We start from the raw sequence: 14,271 nt of genomic DNA on the forward strand, positions 1-14,271 counted from the left end.
CCTTTTTTGTGAAGTGCTTATTCAAGTCTTTTGCTCATTTTTTTCATTGGGTTGTCTGTCTTTTTATAACTGATTTTTGGATACAAGTTCTATGTTGATTATGTGTTGCAAATATCATCTCCTTCTGTGGCTTGTATTTTCACACTCTTTGTGGTGCCTTTTCATGAGTTTGATTACTCAAGTTTAATGTCATTACAACCTTTTCTTTTTCTATCATATTTTAAAACCTTGCCCAATGGCATGAAGATATGTATAATCATATAAACATTTTTAAATGTTTCTTTTCACATTTAAGTTTATAACCCACATGAAGTTGATTTTTGTGTGTGGTGTTAGGAAGGGGTCTGGTTTCATTCGTTTCTCCTTTAGATACTTAGTTGTCCCATCATCATTTAACAAGAAGACCGTCATTTCCCCAACTGTTCTGGACTACCTCCTTTATCATAAGTCATATCAGTCTATGCGTGAGCCTGTTTTGGCTATTCTTATTCTTTTTTTTTTTAATTAATTTATTTATTTATTTATTTATTTTTGGCTGTGTTGGGTCTTCGTTTCTGTGCGAGGGCTTTCTCTAATTGCGGCAAGCGGGGGCCACTCTTCATCGCGGTGCGCGGGCCTCTCACCGTCACGGCCTCTCTTGTTGCGGAGCACAGGCTTCAGACGCGCAGGCTCAGTAGTTGTGGCTCACGGGCCTAGTCGCTCCGTGGCATGTGAGATCTTCCCAGACCAGGGCTCGAATCCGTGTCCCCTGCATTGGCAGGCAGATTCTCAACCACTGCGCCACCAGGGAAGCCCTATCCTTATTGTTTTTCAGGAGTCTGTTTATCTGCGACAGATCCACATTGTCACGACTGATACCGCTTCACAAATCCTGATATTTGGCAGAACAAATCCTCTCTCCTCGTTACTCTTCTTCAAGAGTGGCATGAATATTCTTGGGATTTTTTTATTTCTTTGTAAAATTTAATATCAGCTGGCCAATATGAAAATCAGTCTCTGGGGATTTTTATTGGGATTCCATTGAATATGGAGATTGATTTGGGAAAAATTTAAATCTTTAATATATCGACTCTTTCAATCCATGTACATGACATATCACTCCATCTATTTAGATCTTACTTAATTTCTCCCAATAATGTTTTGTAATTTTTCTTATAGAGTGCTTGTACATTTTTTGCTAGATCTTTCACTAATGTAAATGTGTGGGTTCTCTTTACTGTATATCAAATCATTTATAATATCTTGCATTTACTGGACCCCTTCTGTTTTTCAGATATTATACCAGACACTTCAAATATACTATGTGTTACAATCCTCACAGCAACCTTATTAGCTACTCCTACTATTATGCCCATTTTACTCATGAACATACTGATGCTCAAAGGGGTTAAATACATCACTCAAGGTCTCACAGTTAATAAGTAGCCAAGCCAGAATTTGGACCCAGGCTTATCTGATTCCCAAATCATTCTATGCTACTATCTCGGAGGGAGACGTGCCCTGAGGGAGTTGAATGCATTTCAGGTACTCTTTGATGGGTAGGAAAGACCGAGGACCTGGGGCACTGACCAGGGAGGATGGAAGGAGGGGAGGGATCCCAAGCACTCAGGAAACGGAAGTAAGGTGTTGAGATGAGCAATGATGGGGGATCACATAAAGTAGGGAGGTGCTGAAGACAAACATCTCTCAAGCTGCCATATTTCTTAAGGCAAAGACAAGTCAATCAATTAGCCTGGGTGGAGCTAATTGGCCTGAAGCTCCCGGGTGTCAGGTTTGCTTCAGTGGCATCACTTCTGGACACACAGAGGTCATATCAGCAGTCTATGTTATCCACTTGCTATTTTTAAAGTGAATTTTATTACCCAATTTTCCAGTCTCTTTCAACTGGTACCTTTCATTCGGATTTTCATCTTGGCGTATGCATTTCCCCTAATGCTTACAGCTGTTTGCTCAAGCCAATTTTGAGGCTAATTTTGGGAGAACTCATCTATACTGAATAAACAGGGCATATGAGAACATGCCTCTCATATAGAAGATTTTTATGAACAAAAATTCTTTGATATAGTTCCTAACCATCAATCTGCATTTTTAAAATGTAGTTAAGAGTGCAATTGGCCAGGAACTCTAAGAAGCACGATGACAGGACAGATGGTCCAAGATTCTTAATGTCTGATGCTAGACTTTAAAATGCTGCTGTTCCATAGTGTTGATCTGCCTGCCTCTTGAATTCCTCAGAAAATGCATGTTGCATTGTAGTTGATTTTGAAGAGAAATAGCTGTATAAGGTGAGCAGCCGTTAAATGCAGCTCTGGAATAATTGGCCTTCCTCCGTTGTTCAATTCATAATAGCTGCAATAGCTCAGACGGCTAAAATAGATCCAATTATGTAGAAAAATATTAAAGGAACAGCAAGTACTTCCTCAGCTATCATGCCTTGCCTAGAAAGTAAGCAAGGATTTTTTTTTCTTAGTTTATGACTCTACAGAAATGTAAGGTCCAATAAAATACAGAAACCCAGAAATAAAAATATAGAAGAAAACTCCCACTTAGCATAGGTTCAGACAGTACTGAAAACTACAAAAGTAAAAGTACAATGGGGATGTGGCAAGATTATAAAAAGTAAGACGCATGATTTAAGAACTTTGACGCATATTTAACACAGTATAAATTTTTGTCAGGAAAAGAACTGTAGTACACATTTGTATAAATACATACAATTTTAAAATAAAAATAAATTAGTAAATGAATAAGGAGATTCATAAATTTGCTGTGTATTTTATCTCATGGTAGATGTACGTTATCTGAGATAAATGCTAATAAACAATGTCAGAAATTTGAGCATTAGTGTATTCAGTACATTACTTAATCATTTCAAAGTATATTCAGCTTCTTTCCCCATTTTGCCCTAATTTTAGCACCTCATTTTGTGAGCCATTTCTAATTTCACTTGTCAATTGTTGCATTCCTATTTCCCCTATTTGGGGAGATTTCTTAGATTCTTTTGATTGTCCTTCCCATAGCTCTTCAACTTTAAGCTAGCCCCACCTTATGATATTTTTTAAAATACTTTTTAAAATGTTAGAAAATTGGGAAGACACTTTCAAAAAAAATTATGTTGTTCGTGGTTGTTAGGCCCTCAGGCCAGTTCATCTAAACAAAACAACACAAAACCATTTCTTGCAAATTGTTTCTGGAGTTTAACTCCAATAATACTTCAGAGTCTATATACCATTTCTAACAATTATATCGTGGGAAATAAATTCCTTTTCAAGCTGAGACGTCAGAGATGCATTTTAGGGACTTCCCTGGCGGTCCAGTGGTTAAGATTCCGCGCTTCCACTGCAAGGGGCGCAGATGCGATCCCTGGTGAGGGAACTGAAGATCCCACATGCCCCGTGGCGCAGCCAAAAGAAGAAAAAAGAAATGCATTTTATTCCCTTACTGCAGTGGGACTTGGACCTCCCCTTCATCTGTCCCTTCTACCTTCTGAGGTCTGACAATGGTGAGACCTTGTCCAACCCAGGACACTTAGGGGGGCTTCTGTAGGCTAGAGTAGGGGCTCCAGCCAGCAGGACAAATGGTGGGCTCCTGGAAATGTGGAAAATGAGGCAGTGCCTTGGGTGGAAGTTTAGGGAAGAGGTACAGGTTCAAGGTCAAGTTTCTGGGTCAAGGCTTTCTTTTGATATTCTGATTTAGCCTAGGTTTTGCCTCCTCTGTCAATGTTCTGTTCCTGATACTGTTCATAAGTAGTGGTGCCCCAGTCTCTCTTTTCGTTTCCACTACCTGTTGCCTCTACCCAAGACGGCATTCCTCCCTGACCAAACATGAACAAGATCAATCTGCCTGCTTCTCCCCTGTAGCCTTCGTGCAAGGACATGAGCCCCTTGAGAAGTTCTTAAGGGTTTTGACCACTGAAGGTGATTGGGAAACGTACGGGTGATAAGGTGATTCCTTCTTTCTGTCTGTCCTCTCTTTCCCCCCAAAACATGGAAAGGAATATCAGGTCTGCACATACATGTTAATAATGAGTCTTGCACATAAAGGCTCAAGTCAGAGTTCTCCCATCTCATGGTGTCTGAAACAAAAGCCTTCTGGGACCTTTTTTCACTGAAGAAGCTACTAACTGCCCCCTTACAGGAATGTGTGGAGGATGAATTAGGGTAACGTGGGTCAAAGTACTCAGCACAATGCTTAACACACACAGAACGTCTTAAATGATCACTTCTTTTCCCTTATGGGCCTTTCAAAGTTTGGTCAAATGAGGGAAGCAGCTATTTTCGCAAAGCCAACAACCACTTGGCAGGTTTAATTTGAAAATTAACATACCAGTATGTATTCTGCAAATCCTGTTAACAGAGGTTGTCAAATAGTGGGTCCATTGAATTCATTACACTTGACATCTTTAACAAGTAAGCACAGATGGCAATTTGTAGTCAATGGTAATCTCAGATCAAACTATTTTAGCATCAAAATTTGACTTACTATGAATTAATCTTCTCAGTTTGGGGTTTTCTTCTGTGTAGAAATATTTGCTCATGAGCTCTCTGAATACAAAGAAACCCGCAAAACTAAAATGTAATTTTTGCAGTTAACAATAGAACACAAGTAATCTAAATTCTGCCATAAAGGGTATTGTTTTAGGGATGAAGTTCATAATATGGGAAAAATTATAATATAAATGATGTTGTCAAGTCATATTTTTTCATGCCATTACTCTTTGTTTGATGTTGTAGCAGGAAAAAAAATGAAACTAATAGTTTCAGAGGGACTTCTTATGGGAGTTAGGAATTCTGGTTTGGATGCTTCTGAGCACATCAGGTTTTCTTCACTGGAGAATGGAAAACCATTTCAAGGGGGTAACATAAAAAAGGACTGGGGATGAGGCAAAAGGGAACAAATAAAAATGGGACAAAGGCGTTAATGGCAGGTCGTCTTGGGTTTGAATTCCAGTTCACCACTCAGTAGCTCCATAATGGTGAGCAATTTGAACTCTGCAGATCTTAATTTCTTCATCCATAACGGGGGAGTAATATCTGAATTGTAGGCTATCATGAGGATTAAGTAAAGCAATCTATGTGCTTTCGCTCAGTTTCTGACACATAGTAGGTGCTTAACAATGTTAATTCCAAATCCCCTCCCTTTCCAGACAAGGAAGTATAGAAAGCATGCCCAGAGTATTTTCATTTACTTTTTAATAAGAAGATATTTATGTAATGTTTACTATGTGCCAGGGTCTGTCCTAAACACTTTAAAAATATTAACTCATTTAATTCTCATCACAACCTGTGAAAAGTGCTATTATTCTCTCTCTTCTACAGATGGAGAAACTGAGGCACAGAGAATTAACAACTTGCCCAATGGACACAGCGGGTAAGCGGTGTGGTCACCTTCAAACCTTGGCCGTCTCGTTTGCACTTAAATCCTACACATGCTATCTCTCATAGAAATGAAAGAAAACGTTCAATAGCATTCTTTGTTGTCAGAATTTCATTGTCAAGGGTGAAATATGATATAGAAGATGTCAAAGGGATGGTCATACACAAAAACATTATTAAAAATAAAATAATACTAAATATGCCCCCAAATATTGTACCTTAAGGACCCACCAGGCAAAGGGAGAAAGCACAGTATGGGGATGAGAAGAGAGAGCGTCATGGTGACAGAGGCAAGGGGTGGCAGGACAGTAGAGAAAGAATGCTAAGAACAAGATTGGGACACCAAAGTCATCACAACTAACACGGTGCTTTCCCACTACCCAGGCGAGTGGAAATCATGGTTATGACAGAGCTTGTCCCCAACTTGTAGAAAACAGCACAATTGCCACTGGGTGCCAGCCATCTCTGCTTTCCTTGAGGCACAAAGATTTCTTTAAAATAAACATCTGTCCTAATAGAGCGCTGTTTCTCTAGGTCCAGGGGATGAGTTTCCTCTGTGTTAGAAAAGAATACGGAAGAGTTTTATAATGGATGCTCCACTGCATGTCCCGCTCTCGCTCCAGGACGAAGAACTTCCCAGCTGCTGAACGTTCCGCTGGCGGAAAACCCTCACCTGCCAGGCCCCTTCAGGAATTGTCTCAGCCTAAGAGCCACTTCACCCAAGGTCACACCTCCTCAGGGCAGACCAATCCAAAGTCAACACAGAGGTATAAGGGGACAACACTGGGTCCAGCTGGGACAACACTGAAGGACCATCCCAGCATCGGCGCTTCCCAGGGGGTTGGCTAAGGCCTTTGTTGAGACTTCATCTCAGCCTGGCTTCTCCATCTGCCTAATTCTACTGCTGTTCTTTCCTTCTCTTCCACAGGTGTGGATCCCACGGGCACCAGTAAGCATCCTACAAACTACTGTCCATCCAGAGTCTGTTCCCCAGGAAGCCCAACTTGCAACAATTTTTTTTCATGTACTATTGTATATGTATGTATGTATGTATGTATCTCTCTATCTATCTACCTATACTAGTGTGGTAATTCCAAGTTCCAATAATCTTAACTTTAGCAGATTTCTAGTCTCTCCTTTCTGCACAGGCTGGACGCCCTTGAGGTGGCTGATTAATATGGCATAGAGAAATGACATCAGAAGCATCTCCAGCTTGGGTCACACTTGGCAATCCTCACTGATAGAGGTATTTAATGGGTATCTCAGAAGACTGTGTTCACTTGAGGACACAGACATGATACCATAGTCCTGGTCTGGAGATTTGCCTGAATGTTAAAAAATTCTTAGTAAAATGTTTTCACTGGAAAGAAAGCTAGTATTATTCCTGAACAATACTAGGAATTGTAGGAATGGGCTTATGAAGAAACACGTTTTTTTCTAGTTAATTGGTTTGTGTGTACGTGTGTTTGATTTGTTTTGTTTTAGGTGGTGAAGGGCTGCACGGACTTTATAAGCAGATCTTTGAAACAAGGCTGACCAAATTTCAGGCCTGCACATTTTTGTGGCCTCAGTGATGAAAGAGTGCTGCTATTTTAAGAAGTGATTAAGAGCAGCTTTTTTCAGACCAAAAATTTAATCGAGATTTTTCTTTCTTTGTCAATTGTTCTCTGACAAGCGAATTCATTTCCAAGTACATTAGGCAGAATGAGATTCCAAGAGGCCCAGGAACATCCTTCCAGACTCCCTCTCAACAAGGGAGACAGTGTCCTCTTCCAGATTAAAAAGCCCTCTTCAGAGGGAGCACATAACAAGCCTGCTGGTAAGACCAAAAGCTGGGCAGGATCCTGGGGGGAAGCTGGCGAGGGGCCATGGACCAAGAATTCAAGTTTATGAAATCCTGGTCCATTTCCCTCCTCTAAAGACAGCTGAAAGACATGCAGCCTCTTTGAAAACTCAAGATGTTGATCTATTGACATACAGTAGAGCTTTCCTCAACTCTGCTCTGTCACCTTTTCCATTTGGAAGCTTGTTATCTAAGCAAAAGTGCTAATAAAAATTGACACCAGCACATTTTTTTGGAGCTTGGCTTGGCCAGCGTTCAAGAGCCATGATCTAATTGGAATAGTTCCTACGAATGATATAACCACGGGGTGTGGGAAAGCATAGGACATGAAATGCAATATTCACATTCAAAACAAATACAATGCAATAGGTTGTGACATATATAAATTCCTCTCTTATTCAATAGGTCTAAAGAAATCGACACATAGAAACTGACCTTAAGACTGATTATAGGATACTCAAGAGTAGTATTTTCCCATTAAGGAAAAAACAAAAGTATTAATATATATGTGATTTACTTTGGAAAAAACTCTGATGTACCAAAATTCTTATAAATATAAATAAAAGGGTAGGTATCCAGTTTTCACAAGTCTCTTCCCCTCTTTTGCATCTGCTTAAGGAAGGGGAGTGAACACAGGTTCTTCTATCTGATTACAGAGAGTGCCAGCAAGGGGGAGCTGGTCCAAATTACATGCCAGGCTGTTGGATGGGTGCGTATCAGTACAGACTTTCCCCTGCTGTTCTTCCACATTGCCCCCAAAATTTCTCTCATAGGCTTGAACCTGCACTAATCCTGACGGCAGGGATTGGCATTCTCAAAATCTCTCTGGTAGAAGAATCCACATCTGAAAAGCTTAAGCTTGTCTCTTTCTTTCCATTTTCACTGTCCAGCATTTCCCAAAAGGTGGTCTGTGGGATGTTAAATGCATTACCCAATAAAATCTTCCATGGTCAAGTACATTTGAGAAAGAATGGGCTTAAATAAAATCCAGATTTCCTACTGCAGAGTGTTGCAGATTCTACTACATGCTAATGTGCATTGCATCTCTCCAAGTAAGAAACAAAGTATGCACTGTCTCCCAAATTTATTGGACCATTTAACTTCTTTTTTTTTTTTTTTTCAGGGAACCACTTGTGGGGTTAGTGTCCCACAGAATCTATTTTGGGAAATTTTATAATCATTTGGGGAAAATAAAAAAATCTTATAGTTGTTTCCTAAATTGCTCATTTTGTATCCATATTTAACATATTTGGTTCCTGCATGTCATATATATATTTATTGGACAGCATGTTGGTAAATACTAAAGAAATCAAATTAACATACTGTGCATTCTGAGTCAACTCATCCAGCATTTAGAAAAAGTCTAATTTTGTGTGCTCAACCCTTTTAGAGTTTCAGGAAATTTCAATACAAGATTTCAAACAGATAAAAGGCAGTATTAGCATAGTTTTTTAAGGCCTTGAATCAAAGACATCCATTCAGACAGCAGATTAGTTAATTCTTACTACCGTTCCATCACTATGATGGAAGGAAATACCCATGTGCTTGCCCTTTCAGAGCCACAGAGCACTCAAGTTGATGAAGCATTTTCTGATCTGCAGCCTCTGATAATACCTATCAGCCACCAGCAGCCAACTTTGACACACCGCTGAAGAGTGAGTTAAGCAACTCTAACTTGAAAAGGATCAGAAACAATCACAAAATCTAATGAGGTGCTCCTGACATGGCAGGAAGAGGGCGTAAAGAAGTGAAATATCAGGATGTGCTTTCGTCAACCTACAAAGCCAGCAAGACTCTCCCTGAACACACCCAAAAAAACAAAAACAAAAAAACCCAGAAACATAATAGCAAACAAGAAAACAGCTAGTGTGCAGAAATCACTTAGATAATCCCTGTGCTATAGTTGTGTAATCCTTAAAATGAGCTATAGCACCAACATTAAGTAGACTTGTTATAAAAATTACATAGTGCTTAACACATATGTAGTAGGCGCTCAATAAATATTATTATTATCATTATTAGAACAAAAGGTGAGTGATGGAAATGCTGTCAAAATTCTAGTAATTTGCTAAAAGTGTCAACAATCTCATGACTCCCTCAGGATGTTATTAAAGAGCCAACAGTAGGAACTAGTCAATGAAAACACAGATATCAAAGTAGAGGAACAGAGGAGGTAAATTACAGACGGAATTTTAATCCAACAATCACTGAGATTATTTTTTTTCCCAGGGGGACTCGAAGTCTTGGCCTTCACTTGCAGTGTCCTCATGAGGGCTGCCAGTTGTTAAGTTTCCCAAGAGACTGATCATATGGTTTAGAGACATCCACCAAATAGTAAAAGAAAGCAAATTTGTGGATTTTCATCCCTGAATTGCAATTTTTTCTAATGCAAATTGCCTATGAAGGAATCAGCATGAAAATCTCAGCCCAAAGCAACAGGTAAGGAATCTTGGTTTCAGACACCCCAAGAGTGATGACATAGAAATACATTCAGAGGAGCTCTTCCTAGTTACCTTGTCTTCTATATTCTCTATACCCCTGCCCTTACTTGACCATCCTCACAAATAAGCCATTAGACTCTGCCCCCACGTGGAGCATGTTCAGCTACTATAGAGAAAACCCTGCTTAGTTTCCACTGCCACAGAGCTTCTTATGCATCCTTCACCCTTAAGGCAGATGGAATATTGAGTTGGGGGAAAAAAAGATTATTTGCTTCACACTAAATTCCCATTTTTATCTCCAGAGTTTCTCTTTTTATACAAAAGCACAAGCTTTTGCTAGAATCGGGGGGAGGATCCTTTTCCTCCAGTGAAACATTTATACTAATCCTTGGCCATTCATGTATTTCAGGATCTATTTGCTGGACAGCACATTCCTCTGACTGTAAAATATTCTGTCCCCTTGGGACACCAGTTGTCTCCAAACCGGAAAACTTGACCTTCATTTCAGCAGAGACCGGAAAGGAATGTCATTTCCTTGTGGTCTGTTAAACAATGTGACCTCTTGTTCTGCATCGGCCTCTGGCTCCAGCCCACACTGCTTCCCTCGAAATCACTCACTCTTGAAGATCTCGCCTTAGACCTTTTTTCTTTGCTTGCTAAAAACCAGCGGTGGATAATGATGCTGGAATGTTGTCAAATTCCTTATGAAAAGAATAGATTGATTTTTGACAACGGAAGGGGGCTCAGTCCTAAGCCAAAGGTCCCGGATGATGAAGAACACCCCTCTGCAAACTTAGCACATCCCTGCAGGAAGACCATGCCTCTCAGGAGAGCAGCCACTCTGCTTTACTCAGGAACGAGCCTGATAATAGAAGAATCTAACTGAACTTGACGCATTCTCATTAGAGCGGCTGAAACAAAAGCACATATGGATCTCTCTGAATCACTGAACACACACTGCTTGATAAATTATATTCTCATTTTCAGAGGCTCCGTCTCAGAACGTCTCAGCAGGTAAGAGCTGGCCTTCGCTCTGCATTGCTACTTTTCGCCACCCTGAAATGGATTCAGTGGATGGGTGGGAAGGAAACAGGAAAAGGTGACTGTCAGCTGCTGGCAGGTTTGACTTCAACAAGGCTTAGCTAAGTGAACCCCAACATTGAACCTCAAGACACCAGTGCCCTTTCCAGAACTGCTGCTCTCCATAAAAGAATAGGAATTCAACTAATGTTGAAAGGGCTGGAAAGGGTGACATCAATCTTTTTCTTGAAACTATGCTTCTTTGATTCTGTTCTCTGAACTCTTGGTGATTACATCATTCTCCTTTGGGCTTTGATTTGGGCAAGAAAAGTGTCCTGAGTGAAATCAGGTAAGAAGGAACAGGTCAGACTTTCGCAAGGCCACCCGCACAGGTGACTGCTTCTGTGCCGTGCGACAGGAGCTCAGGTTAACTTCTACATCTCCAGGGCCAAATCTCAGAAAGAGCCTGTGTCCATGAAGATTTTATGGCTAGCAACGGAAACCCACTCCGAATGACACAGCAGAAAAAGAACGTGCTGGAAGCACATTGAGTAGCTCCCAAAATTGGCCAGCAAGACCGGGAACGAGGACCAGAAATGTGTGTGGGTTCCTTTGCTGCTGCCGCTCCCCCTCCCCCGGCTCTGGACACTGAGCTCGGCCACTGGTCTTGGGAACTGGAGCTGTCCTGCTTCTGTGTCACTCGCTCCTCATTCAAAGTTCCAGTGAGAGCATGTGATTGGTCAAGCTGAAGCATGTTCTCGCACTTCGCTGGTGAGAGCAAGGTGGGGACAAATACCTGGCCTTTTGCAATGTCTTTGGTGGGAAGCAAGTGAGTTTGGATGTGCAACAGAATCTCCCCCCCCACCCCCCAAAAAAAGGAAAGAAGGGAGGGAGGGAGGAATCTGGACAAATGTTCATTCATTTGAGAACCACTCAACAATTCTGACAAAATGCAGCATTAACCACTTTCCACAGGAAAGGCCACTGCCCTCTCTGTATCACCTTCAATCCCTTCGAATTCTGTCTTGCCCTTACTAAGCAAACACAATTTGAAAAAAGCCATTGGTAATTCTGATATAAAATCTAACCCTAGTCCTCCAAATCCCCTGGGAATAACTGCCCTAAAACATTATTCAGATTCCTCTGCCTTACTGAAGTTTTACATTGCCTTTCTTCTCAACTGAAGGTTATTTTAAAATGAAAATGTCTGAACTGTTTAAAAAGAAGAAAGAGAAAAAGGTAAAAGCTATTTGTGATTTTTGAAGAGCGATAATGAAAGTAACCTCAAATCCCCAATTTTTCTTCCACCTGAAAAAAAATTCCTAAGAAAAAAGATTCTTAATTTCTCAGAATAGCTTTTAATTTTGTTTTTCTTCTCATTGGCATACTTTAATGACAGCCCTACAGGAAAAGATAACAAAGCTAAAAAAAAGTGTTCCAGAATCATGACACAGAAAATTTTACTGTTTTTTAAATAGTAGAATGAATACTATTCTGGTTATAGACTCTGCAGAAGGAGAAATAATCTTAGAGGGAAAAAAAACACAGAAAATATCTCTTTGGTCTTTTTTAAAATATATGTCATTGCCAAATCCCCCTGAGAAATGGATTCCCTGCTGGTTTTGCTTCCAGACAGGCAATAAATTACATGACCCCTGAAGTTCCTTTTAGTGAGCCTTAGACACGACTTGTTAACTAACCCAGCACATGGCCAGGCTCCCCCATGGAAGCAAACCGAAAATTAGGCAAATTCCAGGGGATTCTTCCTCAACACTTCCCCTTCAATGGCTGCAAAAACAAAGCTCCTGTTAGATAGCCTCATCCACCAGAGGGCAGAGAGCAGAAGCAAGAAGAACTACAGTCCTGCAGCCTGTGGAACAAAAACCACATTCACAGAAAGACAGACAAGATGAAAAGGCAGAGGGCGATGTACCAGAAGAAGGAACAAGATAAAACCCCAGAAAAACAACTAAATGAAGTGGAGATAGGCAACCTTCCAGAAAAAGAATTCAGAATAATGATAGTAAAGATGATCCAGGACCTCGGAAAAACAATGGAGGCAAAGATTGAGAAGATGCAAGAAATGTTTAACAAAGACCTAGAAGAATTAAAGAAAAAACAAACAGAGATGAACAATACAATAACTGAAATGAAAACTACGCTAGAAGGAATCAATAGCAGAATAACTGAGGCAGAAGAATGGATAAGTGACCTGAAAGACAGAATGGTGAATTCACTGCTGTGGAACAGAATGAAGAAAAAAGAATGAAAAGAAATGAAGACAGCCAAAGAGACTTCTGGGACATTAAATGCAACAACGTTCACATCATAGGGGTCCCAGAAGGAGAAGAGAGAGAGAAAGGACCTGAGAAAATATTTGAAGAGATTATAGTTGAAAACTTCCCTAACATGGGAAAGGAAATAGCCACCCAAGTCCAGGAAGCGCAACGAGTCCCATACAGGATAAACCCAAGGAGAAACACGCCGAGACACATAGTAATCAAATTGGCAAAAATTAAAGACAAAGAAAAATTATTGAAAGCAGCAAGGGAAAAACGACAAATAACATACAAGGGAACTCCCATAAGGTTAACAGCTGATTTCTCAGCAGAAACTCTATAAGCCAGAAGGGAGTGGCATGATATACTTAAAGTGATGAAAGGGAAGAACCTACAACCAAGATTACTCTACCCGGCAAGATCTCATTCAGTTTCGATGGAGAAATCAAAACCTTTACAGACAAGCAAAGGCTAAGAGAATTCAGCACCACCAAACCAGCTCTACAACAAATGCTAAAGGAACTTCTCTAAGTGGGAAACACAAGAGAAGAAAAGGATCTACAGAAACAAACCCAAAACAATTAAGAAAATGGTCATAGGAACATACATATCGATAATTACCTTAAACGTGAATGGACTAAATGCTCCAACCAAAAGACACAGGCTTGCTGAATGGATACAAAAACAAGACCCATATATATGCTGTCTACAAGAGACCCACTTCAGACCTAGGGACACATACAGACTGAAAGTGAGGGGATGGAAAAAGATATTCCATGCAAATGGAAATCAAAAGAAAGCTGGAGTAGCTATACTCATATCAGATAAAATAGACTTTAAAATAAAGAATGTTACAAGAGACAAGGAAGGACACTACATAATGATCAAGGGATCAATCCAAGAAGAAGATATAACAATTTTAAATATATATGCACCTAACATAGGAGCACCTCAATACATAAGGCAACTGCTAACAGCTATAAAAGAGGAAATCGACAGTAACAAAATAATAGTGGGGGACTTTAACACCTCACTTACACCAATGGACAGATCATCCAAAATGAAAATAAATAAAGAAACAGAAGCTTTAAATGACATAATAGACCAGATAGATTTAATTGATATTTATAGGACATTCCATCCAAAAACAGCAGATTACACTTTCTTCTCAAGTGCGCACGGAACATTCTCCAGGATAGATCACATCCTGGGTCACAAATCAAACCTCAGTAAATTTAAGAAAATTGAAATCATATCAAGCATCTTTTCTGACCACAATGCTATGAGATTAGAAATGAATTACAGAGAAAAAC

General features: G+C 40.1%; 1 long non-coding RNA gene across 1 annotated transcript in view; it reads left to right on the forward strand.

Moving 5' to 3' along the window:
• Window positions 1-5,347, forward strand: part of LOC133084816 (uncharacterized) — a 60,395-nt gene extending 55,048 nt beyond the window's left edge. The window contains exon 3 of the long non-coding RNA XR_009699468.1: window positions 5,319-5,347. This is a non-coding gene — a long non-coding RNA (uncharacterized LOC133084816). The remainder of the gene's footprint in view (window positions 1-5,318) is intronic.
• The last annotated feature ends 8,924 nt before the right edge of the window (window positions 5,348-14,271 follow it).

Source organism: Eubalaena glacialis, chromosome 2 (assembly GCF_028564815.1).
Source record: "Eubalaena glacialis isolate mEubGla1 chromosome 2, mEubGla1.1.hap2.+ XY, whole genome shotgun sequence".
Taxonomy (NCBI): domain Eukaryota; kingdom Metazoa; phylum Chordata; class Mammalia; order Artiodactyla; family Balaenidae; genus Eubalaena; species Eubalaena glacialis.